Source organism: Oncorhynchus masou, chromosome 6, assembly GCF_036934945.1.
Source record: "Oncorhynchus masou masou isolate Uvic2021 chromosome 6, UVic_Omas_1.1, whole genome shotgun sequence".
Lineage (NCBI taxonomy): Eukaryota > Metazoa > Chordata > Actinopteri > Salmoniformes > Salmonidae > Oncorhynchus > Oncorhynchus masou.
In genome coordinates this window covers 63,480,372-63,498,383 of record NC_088217.1, presented here as the reverse complement: position 1 = coordinate 63,498,383, position 18,012 = coordinate 63,480,372, and the positions used below count along the sequence as shown (strand labels likewise).

Below are 18,012 nucleotides of genomic sequence, written 5' to 3'. Positions count from 1 at the left end.
TTGGTTGCTCCATGGAAACTCAGGGCTAGCACTTAAATATGCCACTGAATCTGAACACAATTTTATGTCTATATGCCAACATTACATTTAAACAATGCAGCCATACACTGGCTGAAATCAGTTGATAGGACTTAGACAAGCTGCAACAAGTACTGATATTGTATCATATAATAATTTCACCAAGAAAAAACATTTGTCTGTTTGCATACATTTTTGAGGCTATTTATTCAGAACATTGGTATAAAATCAACATAAACTATTTATATGATAATAATTATATTACACAATTGCTGATATGTCTTATATTCCTGCTGAAAGTATAATCCGGATTATACCTCTGCCATTCATTCCAATTAGACTGGTTTGAATTTAAATTTGAACCTAAACCTATTTCCTTGTTGAATATCAATCCTATGTTACTTATCTAAAGACAAATCCACAAAAAAAGCATTGCATGCTCAAATGTCAGCACTTTATTGATCAATTCCTTCAGGTACATAACCATAGTGCATATAGCCACTTCACAATTACCAACAGCCTTCTGGAATACTTATAACTTTCATTAAAGTAAACTAACTTAACTTTCAACAACTCCTGTGAAACCAGGGAATATATTGTCATTCCTTCATTCAGGAGGGAGAACCAGGGGCCTTCAGTAACCACCAGCTGATCAACCATGACTGATATCTCAGCATTACATCAAGTAATATTGGATTCTGTTCACAAGTAAGATGGGTCTGGCATAGGACAAATTCCATGACAACACAAAGATTGATGAGTCCTGGCCATTAAATAGTGATTTTGTGTCAGATCAAAAAGGGACAGCAAACTCAAACTAAAAACACATTTAACTTAAATATTTATCTTCAAATACAATGTTTTATGATGTCGCAGACTTCAAATATGCAACAAGATCTTGGCGGTCGCCATTCTTCTTGATGCCAGCAAAGATCATATTTGTTCCTGGAATGTATTTCTTAGGGTTTTCCAAGTACTCCATCAGGGTGGCTTCACCCCAAGTAATGCCTACAAGAGAATAATACAATCCCTTAGCTAAGGCAAGGAACTCTGTACATCAAGACAATATTCAGTTAATTATCTGACATTTTATTAATGACCTGCAAGTTTGGGGACAGCTATACATTTCCTCACTTGACAAGAAATGTAAATTGACTCAGACAGCACTAACTAGATAATGGCTAGAAGGGATCCAGCTTGTCAAATTGTGACTTTTTTCAGCAAACTAGGCGCATGTCACACATCACTACTTCACAGGTGACTAATTTGAACTTAAATATTTATTCTTTACCAAAACGCCTTTTTGGTGGCAGAAATGCCTTCTGGAACATGTGAACTTTCATTTGCCTTAAAAACAAACTTGTATGCCATCTGTAAATATAAATTAAATTACGGGCCTAGTTGGTTTAGCCACGGAAAAAGCCAGGAACCTTCCCGCTAGGCATAATTTGCTGAGATAATGGATGGGCTGGAAATCCCGAGAGAGGAGTTCGACTTAGTCTGCCATGTAGCATGCATCTGTCTATAACATGAGCTGCTCAGTATGTGCTGGTTAGCCGTTCTAACACAGCTTTTTTGAAAGATATCACGAACTGCAAAAGTGTTGCTAATACTCTCCACTTTCTGGAGAACGATCGTGCCATGCTGACTCTGAAAATGAATAAGACGATGAGGAAATCCCTGATTTAGGTAAAAACATTTTAATTGAATCAGACATTGTAATCTTCTGAAACGGCAATCAACAGTGTTGTTGACAAGAATTTTGAAATCAGTGAAATGCCTGGTGGAAGCAGAGTATGATACCTAAGAAAATTCTGCCGTTTGATTGCAAATATGCAGAGGGAGTAGAAAAGAGAACACAGAAGGCTGTTGTATGAAATCACCTGCCTCCAGAATACATCTTCAAACTAAGGGCAATCATGGCATCCATGACAGAGGGAGAAGCATTAATCCATGCATGCGTAAGAGTCTAGCTAGCTACATTTTCAGGTATTATACATTCATAATATTGTTCGAAAGTTGCTTTAATTGCAAGTTAAAGCATACTGTTAGCTAGCTAACATTACATGTATGATCTGTACAGTAACATTTTTTGTATCTCGGAAAACCATTTGCATTGCTAGTTATAGCCTTATGTTAACTATCTAGCTAACACTGAAACCAGTTGGTTAGCTTTGGCTATCTGCAGAGTCATGTATGGTAGTAACATAAGTTGGTATTTAAAAACATTTTTTTTAATTTTACCTTTATTAAACTGGGCAAGTCAGTTAAGAACAAGCTAGGTACATGTCTAAACAAAAGACTCAGCTATGCAAGTAACCATTTCATTATACCGTTTACACCTTCTGTATCCTGTGCATGTGACAAATAAACCTAGATTTTTGAAATAGTGTGTGTTTCCCATGTAGAATGCCCTTTTTTTTATTCCATCACACTCACAAACGTAAGCAATTTTCTGTAATTAGCTTGCCTTTAACTTGGAAATAATGATCTTGTTGCAAGTTTATTTACCTGTATTATTTTTTTTTAAATGTGCTAAAGTTAAATCAGTCAGCTATGATATGGTCATTAATTGAACTGACTACTCAGCTAAATTAACGTTAGCTAGCTAGCTAACTAACAAGCTGGAAATTGACCAAAACATTGTTTAGAAAGTTGCTTTTAGTTGCCTCATTTGCTAAATTTAGATATACTAAATTCATTTTTTAAACAGATGGGTTCATAGGTGTTAAAATATACCAGTTCTGCTATTTTGGACCACCATGCTGCTGATGTCATGCTGCCTGTCATTTTTCGGTTTATACTTTTTCATAACGACAAGTTTGATGTCAGATGACAATAGAATGTTCATGATGTCACTGCGACAACTGTCTAGAGACATGACAATAGACATAGTATAAACAAGTCTTTAGTCTTGGAATCTTTGGATGTTTAGCACATTACCATACTCACTCCATTTAGCACATGGCCTCACATTTGAATCCTTAAAGAGATGGGTGGGGCTAAGGTTTAAAAGGGTGTAAACAATGCTGATTGGCTGTAGACAATGAAGAGCTCTCTAGTAGGTGTACCAAAACATTCAAAGGGCCATTTTCTCAAAAGTGGGGTTACAAGTTGATGAACTTTCAAAGCCAAATTACTTTCCCCGTTGTTCCTCAACTGTAGTGTATGATATACCATTTTCTAGCCCCGAGTCTCTACTCCGAATGGAGACGATTTGACTTTCGTAGCAGGTTAGGAAAAATTTGGTAATTTGACAATCTGGATCCCTTCCAGCCATTTCCCACTAACTAGGACGATAGGTGAAAAGGCCTACCTTTGCTCTTGTTGGCGTCTGTGTAGGAGTAGCCCTCAGCCTGACCAGTCTTACGTCCGAACAGACCCCAAAGGTTTGGACCCACTTTATGCTTCCCACCGTCTTCGACAGTGTGGCACTGGGCGCATTTTCTGAACGAAGGCCTTCTTTCCCTTTGCAATGTCACTCATAGTAACCTAGTGTAAGATACAGAACACGTTAGGTTAGCTACACTTTGGTTTATCACCTAACGTTATCCAGGACTTGGTCTGGATTAGTCTGGGCAATACTCAGTTGACTAACAGCAAGCAACTGGGCCACCTCCCCGATGAAGGTGATTCTACCATCGAAAGGTCATTTGAGATGACGTGATCTAGCTACCAAATCAACAACTTTTTCTAGCTACCAAATCAACAACTTTTTGGGCCACTTCACGGGCCAAATCTGCCACACTGCCCTGAGCTAGCTAAGCCAGCTAAAGTTAGTTAACCATCAACGGAGCATTGTAGCTGACATCGCGTGCTTGTATCATTGCTGCTGGTATTCTACTAACAATATATTGATTTAGCGAACCAATACGTAATTTATAGTTAAAACCAAAACGAGTTAGCTAATTGTAATTGGGTTTCTTACTGCGACACATTTTTCTATAGAAGAAAGCTGACAGGTGAGTTGGCTCGTCAGATGGGTAGTGCTGTTAGTTTGTTCAAGTTAGTAATTTGCCACTATTATTGACAAGGAGCTGTCAGTGATGCTGAGCTAACTAGCTATAGCAAGCTAAGAAGAGGTCAATGATCTGCAATACATCTAACTACAATACATCTAACTACCTAATACATCTAACTACCTAAAAAATCTAAAAAATCATACACTTTAATCCAATCCATTATAAATGAAAGACAATCTAAAAGGGCATGGATGGAGGGGCACAGCCTTAGTCAATTGTTTCCGAATTGCAGGTTAGGTTTACGCAATTCCTATTCTTCAAAGCCCAGGACACGCTGTCCTACTCACATTAAATTTACCGGTCTATCATAAGTTTAGCAGAATACCAGCAGCAGTGATACGGTCGCAAGGTAAAACTAAATGAGTCACGATTATTACCTTTGAATAATATCTTTTTAAACCTGCCAAGGAATTGTCATCTATCGGTTGCTTATGGAATAGTCCTAGTGTGGGGGTAATTGAAGGTCACATCATTTTAGAGGCACCGGCATTTGACATCACACTCAGGCAGCACTTCAATCACGTGCTAGCTTTCGACGAATATGTAGTGGTACTGTCACAGGGCATGCGCATGTTGATTTTGGTCCAGCCACACCAGACGCGATCAGGATAAGAAGGTTGAAATATCAAAACAGACTCTGAACCAACTATATTCATTTGGGGACAGGTCGATACATTCATGGACATTTAGCTAGTTAGGTTGCAGTTGCTAGCTAATTTGTCCTGGGGTGTAAACATCAGGTTGATGTTTTATCGGAAACGCACAAGGTCCTTTTTTTCCTTGATCTTTGTAGAATTTTGATCCATTTTGAGTCACACAAAATCCTGTGTTCTCTACTCCGACAATTAATCTACAGATAAAAGGGAAAACCTAGTTGGTTTCTAGTAATCTTGCCTATTTTAGTCTTCCTCTATGGTCTTTATTGGTTGGAATCCAACTTAAAGGTGCATTACCATCACCTGGACTGGTGTGTGGACCTCAGTTCAGCCACAGATAGACAAATGAGACAGATATTTCACTGGATGTATACATGTGAAGCGTCCACTTGGCGTTTCCACTCACTACAATGCATGGTAGTGAGAGGAAGCCCAGTTTCCGGCAGTGGGAGAAGATGGATCAAGATGGATTTTGGCCTACATTCTGCTAATTTTCTCATCGATTAAACATTTGATCTACATACAATTTTCTGTTCCCAAACTAGAATATGTTACAAACAGAGTTGACTTTTGCAGATTTCACTAATTAAGTAACAAAAGGTTTAGTTGTTTAGGAGTGCAAAGGCATATTGAGTTATTGTACATATGCACTTCACAATGTAGGTGTTCCCTAACGGCAATATGCGCAGGCATGCTAGAACGCGCCAATAGGATCTCGCTAGCTCATGCTTGGCTCTGCCCACCTCCATGCTTGTGCTGCCCACTATGACTAAATTGTTCCCCCCTCACCAATCTACACACAATATCCCATAATGACAAAGCAAGAACAGAGACTTGTCCAGAAGCCACTCCGGCGTTGTCTTAGCTGTGTGCTTAGGGTCGTTGTCCTGTTGGAAGGTGAACCTTGGCCCCAGTCTGAGGGTTCTGAATCAGGTTTTCATCAAGGATCTCTGTACTCTGCGCCGTTCATCTTTCCTTGATTCCAGTTCCTGCTGCTGAAAAACATCCATACAACATGATGCTACCACCATGCTTCACCATAGGGATGGTATTGGTTTCCTCCAGACGTGACGCTTGGCATTCAGACCAAAGAGTTCAATCTTGGTTTCATCAGACCAGATAATCTTGTTCCCCATTGTCTGAGAGTCCTTTAGGTGCCTTTTGACAAACTCCAAGCGGGCTGCCATGTGCTTTTTATTGAGGAGTGGCTTCCGTCTGGTCACTCTACCATAAAGGCCTGAGTGCTGCAGAGATGGTTGTCCTTAAGGAAGTTTCTCCCATCTCCACAGGGGAAGTCTGTCAGAGTGACCATCAGGTTCTTGGTCACCTCCCTGACCAAGGCCCTTCTCCCCCGATTGCTCAGTTTGGCCAGGCGGCCAGCTCTAGGAAGTGTCTTGGTGGTTCCAAACTTATTCCACTTAAGAATGATGGAGGCCACTGTGTTCTTGAGAACCTTCAATGCTGCAGACATTTTTTGGTACCATTCCTCAGATCTGTGTTTTGAAACAATCCTGTCTCGGAGCTCTACAGACAATTCCTTCGACCTCATAGCTGGGTTTTTGCTCAGACATACACTGTCAACTGGGACAGGTGTGTGCCTTTCCAAATCATGTCTAGTCAATAGAATTTACCACAGGTGGACTCTAATCAAGTTTTAGAAACATCTCATGAGGATCAATGAAAACAGGATGCACCTGAGCTCAAATTGAGGTCTCATAGCAAAAGGTTTGGATACTTATGTCAATAAGGCATTCTGCTTTTTAGGAAAACAATGAATTTAATACATTTAAGAATAAGGCTGTAACATAACAAAATGTGGAAAAAGGGAAGGGGTCTCTACGAATGCACTGTACAGTATGTGTTAATGTATTTTGCAACGCTCACGCGTTGACTAGAGCCCGTCATTGTACAATGGATCAAACTTATCATAGTGGCCAGAACAAGCAAGGAAGTGGGCAAAGCCAAGCAAGAGCTAGTGAGATCCTTTCTGTGCGTTCTAGCATTTATTTGCATATTTCTATTTCGGAACACCTCATCTAAAGTGCGCTTGTGCAATAACTCAATTTGCCCTTGCACTCCTAAGCAACACAATTGTTTTGTAACTTTGGCAAAGGTAAAGTCCACAAAAACGCAGTATGTAGATCAAATGTTTCATCTATGAGAAAATTAGCAGAATGTCGGCCAAAATCCACCTCACTCGATATTCTCCCACTGGGCTTCCTCTCATCCCCATACTTGGTAATAAGTGGAAACGCCAACCGGATGCTTCACATTTCTACATCTGGTGAAATATCTGGCACATTGTTTTATCTGTGGTGGTATCACAGATTATATAGTGGCTGCCCTAACAACGAAAATACATGTCTTAAAAAATGGAAGGCAGTCAGGTGGAGGCAAGATCAGGTGGGACGATTCTAGCCAATGAGAGGGGAGATGTGTGTGTGAACCAAGGGTCCAGGGTTCACACTAGAGCAGGGTTTCACAAACTCATTCCTCGGGACCCCAATGGGTGCACGTTCTGTTTTTTGCCCTAGAACTACACAACTGATTAACTTGTTATCGCTGCAATCCCACTACTGGGATCGATATGACAACTACCAGTGAAAATAGAGGGCGCCAAATTCAAACCACAGAAATCTCATAATTACAATTCCTAAAACATACATGTGTCTTATATCATTTTAAAGCTATTCTCGTTGTTAATCCCACCAAAGTTTCCAATTTCAAATAGGCTTTTAAGTGAAAGCACAACAAACGATTATGTTAGCTCTCCACCAAACTACAATAAGCACAGCCATTTTCCAGCAAAATATAGCATTCACAAAAAGCATAAATAAAGATAAAATGAATCACTAACCTTGAATTATCTTCATCAGATGACACTCATAGGACTTCATGTTACACAATACATGCATGTTTTATTTGATAACGTTCATATTTATGGTGCGTTTTATATAAAAAAAAATCTGAGTTTACATTGGCGCGTTAGATTCACTAGTTCCAAAAACATCAAGTGATTTTGCATAGCCACATTGTTTCAACAGAAATACTCATCATAAATGTAGATGATAATACACATGGAATTATAGCTATACCTCTCCTTAATGCAACTGCTGTGTCAGATTTTTTTTTTAAGTTTACGGAAAAAGCAACACATGCAATAATCTGAGACGGCGCTCAGAACAGTAGCCAAATTAGCCTCCATGTTGGAGTCAACAGAAACCAGAAAATACATGATAAATGTTTCCTTACCTTTGATGAACTTCATCAAAATGCAGTCCTAGAAATCCCAGGTCCACAATAAATGCTTGATTTGTTCGAAAATGTCCTTTATTTATGACCAATTAGCTACTTTGGTTAGCGCGTTTGGGAAACAATTCCAAAGTCACAAAGCGCATCCACTATAACGTGACAAAATGTCCAAAAGTTCCGTAACAGTCAGTGGAAACATGTCAAATGATGTACTGAATCAATCTTTAGAATGTTGTTTACATATATCTTGAATAACGTTCCAACTGGAGAATTAGAATGACTTCAGATGAGCGGTGGAAAGCAAGTCCTTCCCCTGTGAACGCGCCTGGTGAAAGCATGGTCCACTCATGGCTGTGGTGACCATTTCCTGTGTCAATCGACACCCCTTCACATTAGAGTCATCAGACAAAGTTCTATTGACTGCTGACATCTAGTGGAATGTGTAGGAAGTGAAGACTCATCCATATATCACTGTAATTTCAATGAGACCTTGGTTGAAAATATGCCACCTCCAGATGAAAAAAAACAGGAAGTGGAATTTCTCAGGTTTTTGCCTGCTATATGAGTTCTGTTATACTCACAGACATAATTCAAACCGTTTTAGAAATGTCAGAGTGTTTTCTATCCAATACTAATAATGATATGCAAATATTAGCAACTATGACTGAGGAGCAGGCCGTTTGATATGGGCACCTTTCATCCAAGCTACTCAATACTGCCCCTGCAGCCATAAGAAGTTTTAAAATAATCAACTGATCATCAAGCTTTGATCATTTGAATTTGCTGTGTAGTGTTAGGGCAAAAAACAAAACGTGCACAGAGTTTGGGAAACACTGCGCTAGAGCTGTTCACGGATCCGCCTGTTCCTAAATATCCGAGACCGGATCCAAATTAGCCTCCATGTTGGAGTCAACAGAAACCAGAAAATACATGATAAATGTTTCCTTACCTTTGATGAACTTCATCAAAATGCAGTCCTAGAAATCCCAGGTCCACAATAAATGCTTGATTTGTTCGAAAATGTCCTTTATTTATGACCAATTAGCTACTTTGGTTAGCGCGTTTGGGAAACAATTCCAAAGTCACAAAGCGCATCCACTATAACGTGACAAAATGTCCAAAAGTTCCGTAACAGTCAGTGGAAACATGTCAAATGATGTACTGAATCAATCTTTAGAATGTTGTTTACATATATCTTGAATAACGTTCCAACTGGAGAATTAGAATGACTTCAGATGAGCGGTGGAAAGCAAGTCCTTCCCCTGTGAACGCGCCTGGTGAAAGCATGGTCCACTCATGGCTGTGGTGACCATTTCCTGTGTCAATCGACACCCCTTCACATTAGAGTCATCAGACAAAGTTCTATTGACTGCTGACATCTAGTGGAATGTGTAGGAAGTGAAGACTCATCCATATATCACTGTAATTTCAATGAGACCTTGGTTGAAAATATGCCACCTCCAGATGAAAAAAAACAGGAAGTGGAATTTCTCAGGTTTTTGCCTGCTATATGAGTTCTGTTATACTCACAGACATAATTCAAACCGTTTTAGAAATGTCAGAGTGTTTTCTATCCAATACTAATAATGATATGCAAATATTAGCAACTATGACTGAGGAGCAGGCCGTTTGATATGGGCACCTTTCATCCAAGCTACTCAATACTGCCCCTGCAGCCATAAGAAGTTTTAAAATAATCAACTGATCATCAAGCTTTGATCATTTGAATTTGCTGTGTAGTGTTAGGGCAAAAAACAAAACGTGCACAGAGTTTGGGAAACACTGCGCTAGAGCTGTTCACGGATCCGCCTGTTCCTAAATATCCGAGACCGGATCCATAATTCTAAATAATGTCATGGGTCTGGGTCGGATCTGATATGATTGTCACTGGTCACTCACTGTATGTGTAATTTTAACTGACTTTTCCGGAAGGACCCGCACAGATCCAAATGCGACTGCTGCAGTAGAGAGAGAGAGACATTTTATAATTTATTCTGCTTCTCTTGCTTTTCACAAGAGTGGAATGTGGCACGTGGAGCTTGTTGTTGTTGGCCAGTCATAAGTCATCATATAAGATATAGTCATAGAGCCTCCAGGTGTGGTAAAAGTTAGGATCAAATCAAGCTTTATTTATACAGATCAAATCAAGCTTTATGTATACAGCACTTTTCAGACATGGAATGCAACACAATGTGATTCACAGGAAAATGAATATAACAATGAAAAAAACAAAGAATAACAACAAAAACTGAATGACTAAAAACACCCTAAGGAAAATCAAAGATTAAAAAGGTGTTTTAAAATCTCTTAACAATGTCAACAGTCTCGACCCCCCTTAGGTTCTTTGACAGTCTATTCCAGAGGCTGGGGGCATGGTAACTAAAGGTTGCTTCTCCATGCCTCTTGGTCCTCGGCTTTGGGATAGTTAAAAGAACAATGCCAGAGGACATGAGGGACCTACTGGGTTCATAACTTAAAAGCATGCCTGACATGTATTGGGGTGCACAAACATGGATTGATTGAAAAACCAATAGAAGAATCTTCAAATGAATTCTAAAACTCACAGGCAAACAGTACAGAGACCTTAAAACCGGTGTAATGTGTGCTCTCCATCTTGTATTAGTCAGTACCCATCATGCATTATTCTGTATGTTTTGCAGTTCACCAATGGCTTTCTTGGGTAGACCAGACAGGAGAGCATTACAGTGGTCAAGCCTGCTTGTAATAAAAGCATGGATGAGTTTCTCTGTATAAGCCTGAGAGAGAAACGGCTGCACCTTGGCAAAGTTCCTCAGGTGGTAAAAAAGCTATTTTGGTCACATTCCTAATGTGTGATTCAAAATTGAGTTCAGAATATAAATGTAACCTTTATTTAACTAGGCAAGTCAGTTAAGAACACATTCATATATACAATGACAGCCTACTCCGGCCAAACCCGGACGACGCTGGGACACCCTACGGTGTGCCACCCTACGGAACTCCCAATGACAGCCGGTTGTGATACAGCCTGGAATCAAACCAGGGTCTGTAGTGACGCCTCTAGCACTGAGATGCATTGCCTTACACCACTGCGCCACCCAAGAGCCTAAAACAACACCTAGGTTTTTTATCTTTATTGCCCATGAATTAAAATGTGCTGCCAGATTCTCTCATTGTGTTTTGGATCCAAAAGTAAGTACCTCAGTCTTGTCTTGATTTAGCTGAAGGAAGTTGTGAGCTATCCTAGTATATAGAGTCTAATAATTTATCCATTGAGCTAAAATCCTCTGGTGACAGAAATGTAAAGGTGTGCATCATCTGCGTAGCAGTGAAAATCAATGATGTGCATTCTGGTAACGCTGCCAAGGAGTAACATATATAAACTGAACAGTACCGGACCCAAAATGTATCCTTGTGGAATGCCACGTGTTATGTATTTTCTCTGAGTTATGTTCACCAAGGGTGACAAAAAACTCTCGACTGGTTAAATATGTCCTAAACCAATTTAGAACGGGACAGGAGAGACTTCTTCAGCCTGTCCAGAAGACATCATGGTCAACAGTGTCGAATGCAACACTTAAATCCATGAGTACAGGAACAGAGAGATATTTGGCATCTGTGTTGGCTCTAAGATCATTTACAATTTTAACTAAGGCTGTGTCACGGCCGTCGAAAGAACTGGACCAAACCGCAGCATGGTGAGCGTACATATTCCTATTTATTAGGATGACGCCGACAAAAACAATAAACAATACAAACTCAACCGTGAAGCTTGAGGGCTATGTGCCACAAACAAAGTTAACTACCCACAATCACAGGTGGGAAAAGGGGCTGCCTAAGTATGGTTCCCAATCAGAGACAACGATAGACAGCTGTCCCTGATTGAGAACCATACCCTGCCAAAACAAAGAAATACAAACATAGAAAATAGAACATAGAATTCCCACCCAAATCACTCCCTGACCAAACCAAAAGAGAGACATAAGAATAATAATAATAATAATGCGGAGCGAGCGGTTGGAGCGAGCGGTCGCATCTACACTTCGGTCCGCAGGTAGTATAACTTTTCATTACATTTCGTTATAGTACAACGGTTTGATTTGTCTAATCTTAGCAATTTCTTCTTAGCTAGCTACATAGCCGTCTTTGTATCAACGATAATTGCATAATTATCGTATTTCGTCGTCCTAACGTATCTGCCCAGCAGCTAGCTAAGCAGCTAGCTATCATCCACTGTCCACCAGCACTGTAGAAACTATTACACTCAACTGAACGACTCGATTAGCGTAGTGTCAGCTAGCTACATAGTTGTCTTCGCTGTCTTCGTATCCAAGATAATTGTGCAGTTTAGAGTGTGTAGACTTAGAGTGATTATCTTAATTTACCGAGGTTAGCTAGCCAGCTATTTGTCGTCCTTAACGTAGGAAATGCTGCTAGCTAGCTAGCCAACAGCTAGCCAACCTCTACCGAATTGAACTCCAACTACCCGGTCAACATTCGCGTCGCTCCACAGGTAGTATCACATTTTCATTTCACTTCATTACAGTACAACGGTTTGATTTGTTTGATCGTAGCTAGCCAGCTACATAGCCGTCTTTGTATCTAAGACAATTGTGTAGTCTAGAGCGATTTTCTAGGTTAGCTGGCCAGCTATTGTCGTTCTTTTAACGTAGCTAGCCAGCTAGCCCCCGAATAGCAGCACTGTAGTAACTATTACAGTACAACGGTTTGTTTTGTTTGATCGTAGCTAGCTAGCTACATAGCCGTCTTTGTATCTAAGACAATTGTGTAGCCTAGAGCGATTTTCTAGGTTAGCTGGCCAGCTATTGTCGTTCTTTTAACGTAGCTAGCCAGCTAGCCCCCGAATAGCAGCACTGTAGTAACTATTACAGTACAACGGTTTGTTTTGTTTGATCGTAGCTAGCTAGCTACATAGCCGTCTTTGTATCTAAGACAATTGTGTAGCCTAGAGCGATTTTCTAGGTTAGCTAGCCAGCTATTGTCGTTCTTTTAAGGTAACGTAACGCAATCAACCTGCTAGCTAGCCAGCTAGCCCCCGAATAGCAGCACTGTAGAAACTATTACACTCGACGGAACGACTTGATTAGTGTAGTGTCAACATCGCAGCCACTACCAGCTAGCCTACTCCAGCAGTACTGTATCATTTCAATCATTTTAGTCAATAAGATTCTTGCTACGTAAGCTTAACTTTCTGAACATTCGAGACGTGTAGTCCACTTGTCATTCCAATCTCCTTTGCATTAGCGTAGCCTCTTCTGTACCCTGTCAACTATGTGTCTATCTATCCCTGTTCTCTCCTCTCTGCACAGACCATACAAACGCTCCACACCGCGTGGCCGCGGCCACCCTAATCTGGTGGTCCCAGCGCGCACGACCCACGTGGAGTTCCTGGTCTCCGGTAGCCTCTGGAACTGCCGATCTGCGGCCAACAAGGCAGAGTTCATCTCAGCCTATGCCTCCCTCCAGTCCCTCGACTTCCTGGCACTGACGGAAACATGGATCACCACAGATAACACTGCTACTCCTACTGCTCTCTCTTCGTCCGCCCACGTGTTCTCGCACACCCCGAGAGCTTCTGGTCAGCGGGGTGGTGGCACCGGGATCCTCATCTCCCCAAGTGGTCATTCTCTCTCTCTCCCCTTACCCATCTATCTATCGCCTCCTTTGAATTCCATGCTGTCACAGTTACCAGCCCTTTCAAGCTTAACATCCTTATCATTTATCGCCCTCCAGGTTCCCTCGGAGAGTTCATCAATGAGCTTGATGCCTTGATAAGCTCCTTTCCTGAGGACGGCTCACCTCTCACAGTCCTGGGCGACTTTAACCTCCCCACGTCTACCTTTGACTCACTCCTCTCTGCCTCCTTCTTTCCACTCCTCTCCTCTTTTGACCTCACCCTCTCACCTTCCCCCCCTACTCACAAGGCAGGCAATACGCTCGACCTCATCTTTACTAGATGCTGTTCTTCCACTAACCTCATTGCAACTCCCCTCCAAGTCTCCGACCACTACCTCGTATCCTTTTCCCTCTCGCTCTCATCCAACACTTCCCACACTGCCCCTACTCGGATGGTATCGCGCCGTCCCAACCTTCGCTCTCTCTCCCCCGCTACTCTCTCCTCTTCCATCCTATCATCTCTTCCCTCTGCTCATACCTTCTCCAACCTTTCTCCTGATTCTGCCTCCTCAACCCTCCTCTCTTCCCTTTCTGCATCCTTTGACTCTCTATGTCCCCTATCCTCCAGGCCGGCTCGGTCCTCCCCTCCCGCTCCGTGGCTCGATGACTCATTGCGAGCTCACAGAACAGAGCTCCGGGCAGCCGAGCGGAAATGGAGGAAAACTCGCCTCCCTGCGGACCTGGCATCCTTTCACTCCCTCCTCTCTACATTTTCCTCCTCTGTCTCTGCTGCTAAAGCCACTTTCTACCACTCTAAATTCCAAGCATCTGCCTCTAACCCTAGGAAGCTCTTTGCCACCTTCTCCTCCCTCCTGAATCCTCCTCCCCCTCCCCCCTCCTCCCTCTCTGCAGATGACTTCGTCAACCATTTTGAAAAGAAGGTCGACGACATCCGATCCTCGTTTGCTAAGTCAAACGACACCGCTGGTTCTGCTCACACTGCCCTACCCTGTGCTCTGACCTCTTTCTCCCCTCTCTCTCCAGATGAAATCTCGCTTCTTGTGACGGCCGGCCGCCCAACAACCTGCCCGCTTGACCCTATCCCATCCTCTCTTCTCCAGACCATTTCCGGAGACCTTCTCCCTTACCTCACCTCGCTCATCAACTCATCCCTGACCGCTGGCTACGTCCCTTCCGTCTTCAAGAGAGCGAGAGTTGCACCCCTTCTGAAAAAGCCTACACTCGATCCCTCCGATGTCAACAACTACAGACCAGTATCCCTTCTTTCTTTTCTCTCCAAAACTCTTGAACGTGCCGTCCTTGGCCAGCTCTCCCGCTATCTCTCTCAGAATGACCTTCTTGATCCAAATCAGTCAGGTTTCAAGACTAGTCATTCAACTGAGACTGCTCTTCTCTGTATCACGGAGGCGCTCCGCACTGCTAAAGCTAACTCTCTCTCCTCTGCTCTCATCCTTCTAGACCTATCGGCTGCCTTCGATACTGTGAACCATCAGATCCTCCTCTCCACCCTCTCCGAGTTGGGCATCTCCGGCGCGGCCCACGCTTGGATTGCGTCCTACCTGACAGGTCGCTCCTACCAGGTGGCGTGGCGAGAATCTGTCTCCTCGCCACGCGCTCTCACCACTGGTGTCCCCCAGGGCTCTGTTCTAGGCCCTCTCCTATTCTCGCTATACACCAAGTCACTTGGCTCTGTCATAACCTCACATGGTCTCTCCTATCATTGCTATGCAGACGACACACAATTAATCTTCTCCTTTCCCCCTTCTGATGACCAGGTGGCGAATCGCATCTCTGCATGTCTGGCAGACATATCAGTGTGGATGACGGATCACCACCTCAAGCTGAACCTCGGCAAGACGGAGCTGCTCTTCCTCCCGGGGAAGGACTGCCTGTTCCATGATCTCGCCATCACGGTTGACAACTCCATTGTGTCCTCCTCCCAGAGCGCTAAGAACCTTGGCGTGATCCTGGACAACACCCTGTCGTTCTCAACCAACATCATGGCGGTGGCCCGTTCCTGTAGGTTCATGCTCTACAACATCCGCAGAGTACGACCCTGCCTCACACAGGAAGCGGCGCAGGTCCTAATCCAGGCACTTGTCATCTCCCGTCTGGATTACTGCAACTCGCTGTTGGCTGGGCTCCCTGCCTGTGCCATTAAACCCCTACAACTCATCCAGAACGCCGCAGCCCGTCTGGTGTTCAACCTTCCCAAGTTCTCTCACATCACCCCGCTCCTCCGCTCTCTCCACTGGCTTCCAGTTGAAGCTCGCATCCGCTACAAGACCATGGTGCTTGCCTACGGAGCTGTGAGGGGAACGGCACCGCAGTACCTCCAGGCTCTGATCAGGCCCTACACCCAAGCAAGGGCACTGCGTTCATCCACCTCTGGCCTGCTCGCCTCCCTACCATTGAGGAAGTACAGTTCCCGCTCAGCCCAGTCAAAACTGTTCGCTGCTCTGGCCCCCCAATGGTGGAACAAACTCCCTCACGACGCCAGGACAGCGGAGTCAATCACCACCTTCCGGAGACACCTGAAACCCCACCTCTTCAAGGAATACCTAGGATAGGATAAGTAATCCTTCTCACCCCCCCCTTAATGATTTAGATGCACTATTGTAAAGTGGCTGTTCCACTGGATGTCAGAAGGTGAATTCACCAATTTGTAAGTCGCTCTGGATAAGAGCGTCTGCTAAATGACTTAAATGTAAATGTAAATGTAAGAAGCTCTCTAAGGTCAGGGCGTGACAGGCTGTCTCTGTGCTGTAGTGGGCCTGGAAACCAGATTGGAAAATAAAAACATTGGCAATTAAAATATAATTTTGCTGTTTGAAAACCAATTTCTCCAGAATTTTACTTAAGAATAGAAGGTTGGAGATTGTCCGAAACTTGCTAAGAGCTGAAGAATCTAGATACATTTTCTTCAGAAGGGGTTTCACCATAGCAGTTTTTAGTGCAGTGGGGAAAGTGGCTGTGAACAGGGAGTGATTAATAACATTAGTTTGCATTTCTTCAGATATTCAATTAAGAACTGTTTTGAAAAAGGTGGTGGGGTAGGATTAAGAAGGCAGGTAGAAGGCTTAAGTTGTGATATCATTTTCCTGAGCATGTCTGTGTCAACCAGGGGAAATAAATTCATTGTTACTTTGTGTGGTAGGCCTGAGTACATATCAAACTTCGCATCAGGTCTTGCTTGACTGATACCCAGCTTTATCTCTGAAATATGCAGCCAACTCATCACATTTAGATGCGGAGGAAAATTTGCATAAGGTAGGTTTGAGGGGGTAGGATTTATCAGGCCATCAATGGTCAAAAAGAGCACTCTCAAATTATTCTGATTATTAGTGATCAAATTAGAAAAATGAGCCTGTCTGGCATTTCTATTTGCCTTGTTATATGCCAAGTTGCTCTCACAGAATATCAGAATGGACCTGCAACATTGACTTTCTCTGCTTCTGCTCTGCCTTTCTGCATTTCTCTTTAATTTATTAGTTTCCTCACTCATCCAGGGGCTCTCCGTTTGGATGTAGCCTTTTTCAACATTACTGGAGCTATGGCATCAATGGTGGGGGGGAGGGGGGGGGGTTCAATAAGAGCAGCACTGCAGGCTGAAGACAGCCATGTTTCAGTGAGCAACATGCAATAAACAAGAAAAGTTACTAGTGTACTAGTGATTGTGCAAACATTTAAAAGTGACATAATCAATGAGTGTGTGCCACTCTGCCCCTGGGGCATCTGCGTAGAGGTAACCAATGAATTAACAACCAAATTATTAATGTTACAACCATGTTTTCTGACAGTCTTCAATCAATAGGTAAAGGAGAATGATAGGCTACAATGACCAAGAGCAGCTACTGGCTACCTAATATTCTTAATGGAGTTTTTTCTATTTGTAACTGTAGGAGAAAGACAAAGCATATGCACTGCAGCCTCAATTAGCCTAGCTAGCTAAATTTGGCTAACTTAACTAGCTTCTCCCGGTTTGATGCAGTCAAGACATACTATGTAATCATATTTGATGATAACCTTCCTATGGCAGCTTTCGTCTACTATAGCACGAGTCGGCTTGTTTGGTTGCTGTCTTTCTCCCTCCCTGCTCCCCATGCCACTTGCTCACAGTATGGCCCTTCCCCCGCCTGCTAGAGTGGCACCTCTCTCTCCTCTCACGCTTTGTCAACTCTGTTTATTAAAGTAGCTTAATAAATTACTTTTCAGCTGCTTCCCTCACTCCGTTTGGACAGGTTATGGATCCAACCAGGTCTATACTAAACGGGTCTAGTTGTCCTAAGGACCATGCAAAACGCTAGTGTCAGTGTGGGAAAGCCCCAGTTCCATTTCGGAATGGGTCAAACTGTTTGGACCCATGAAGACTTCTAGTTCACAGGCTCTTAACATTTTTGCTTCAGTACTGCAGTTTAAAAGGACAA

At 42.7% G+C, this 18,012-nt stretch overlaps 1 pseudogene; it reads right to left on the bottom strand.

The window, feature by feature from the left end:
• Positions 1-880: 880 nt before the first annotated feature.
• LOC135541173 (cytochrome c-like) lies at positions 881-3,504 on the bottom strand (annotated as a pseudogene).
• Between the last annotated feature and the right edge of the window lie 14,508 nt (positions 3,505-18,012).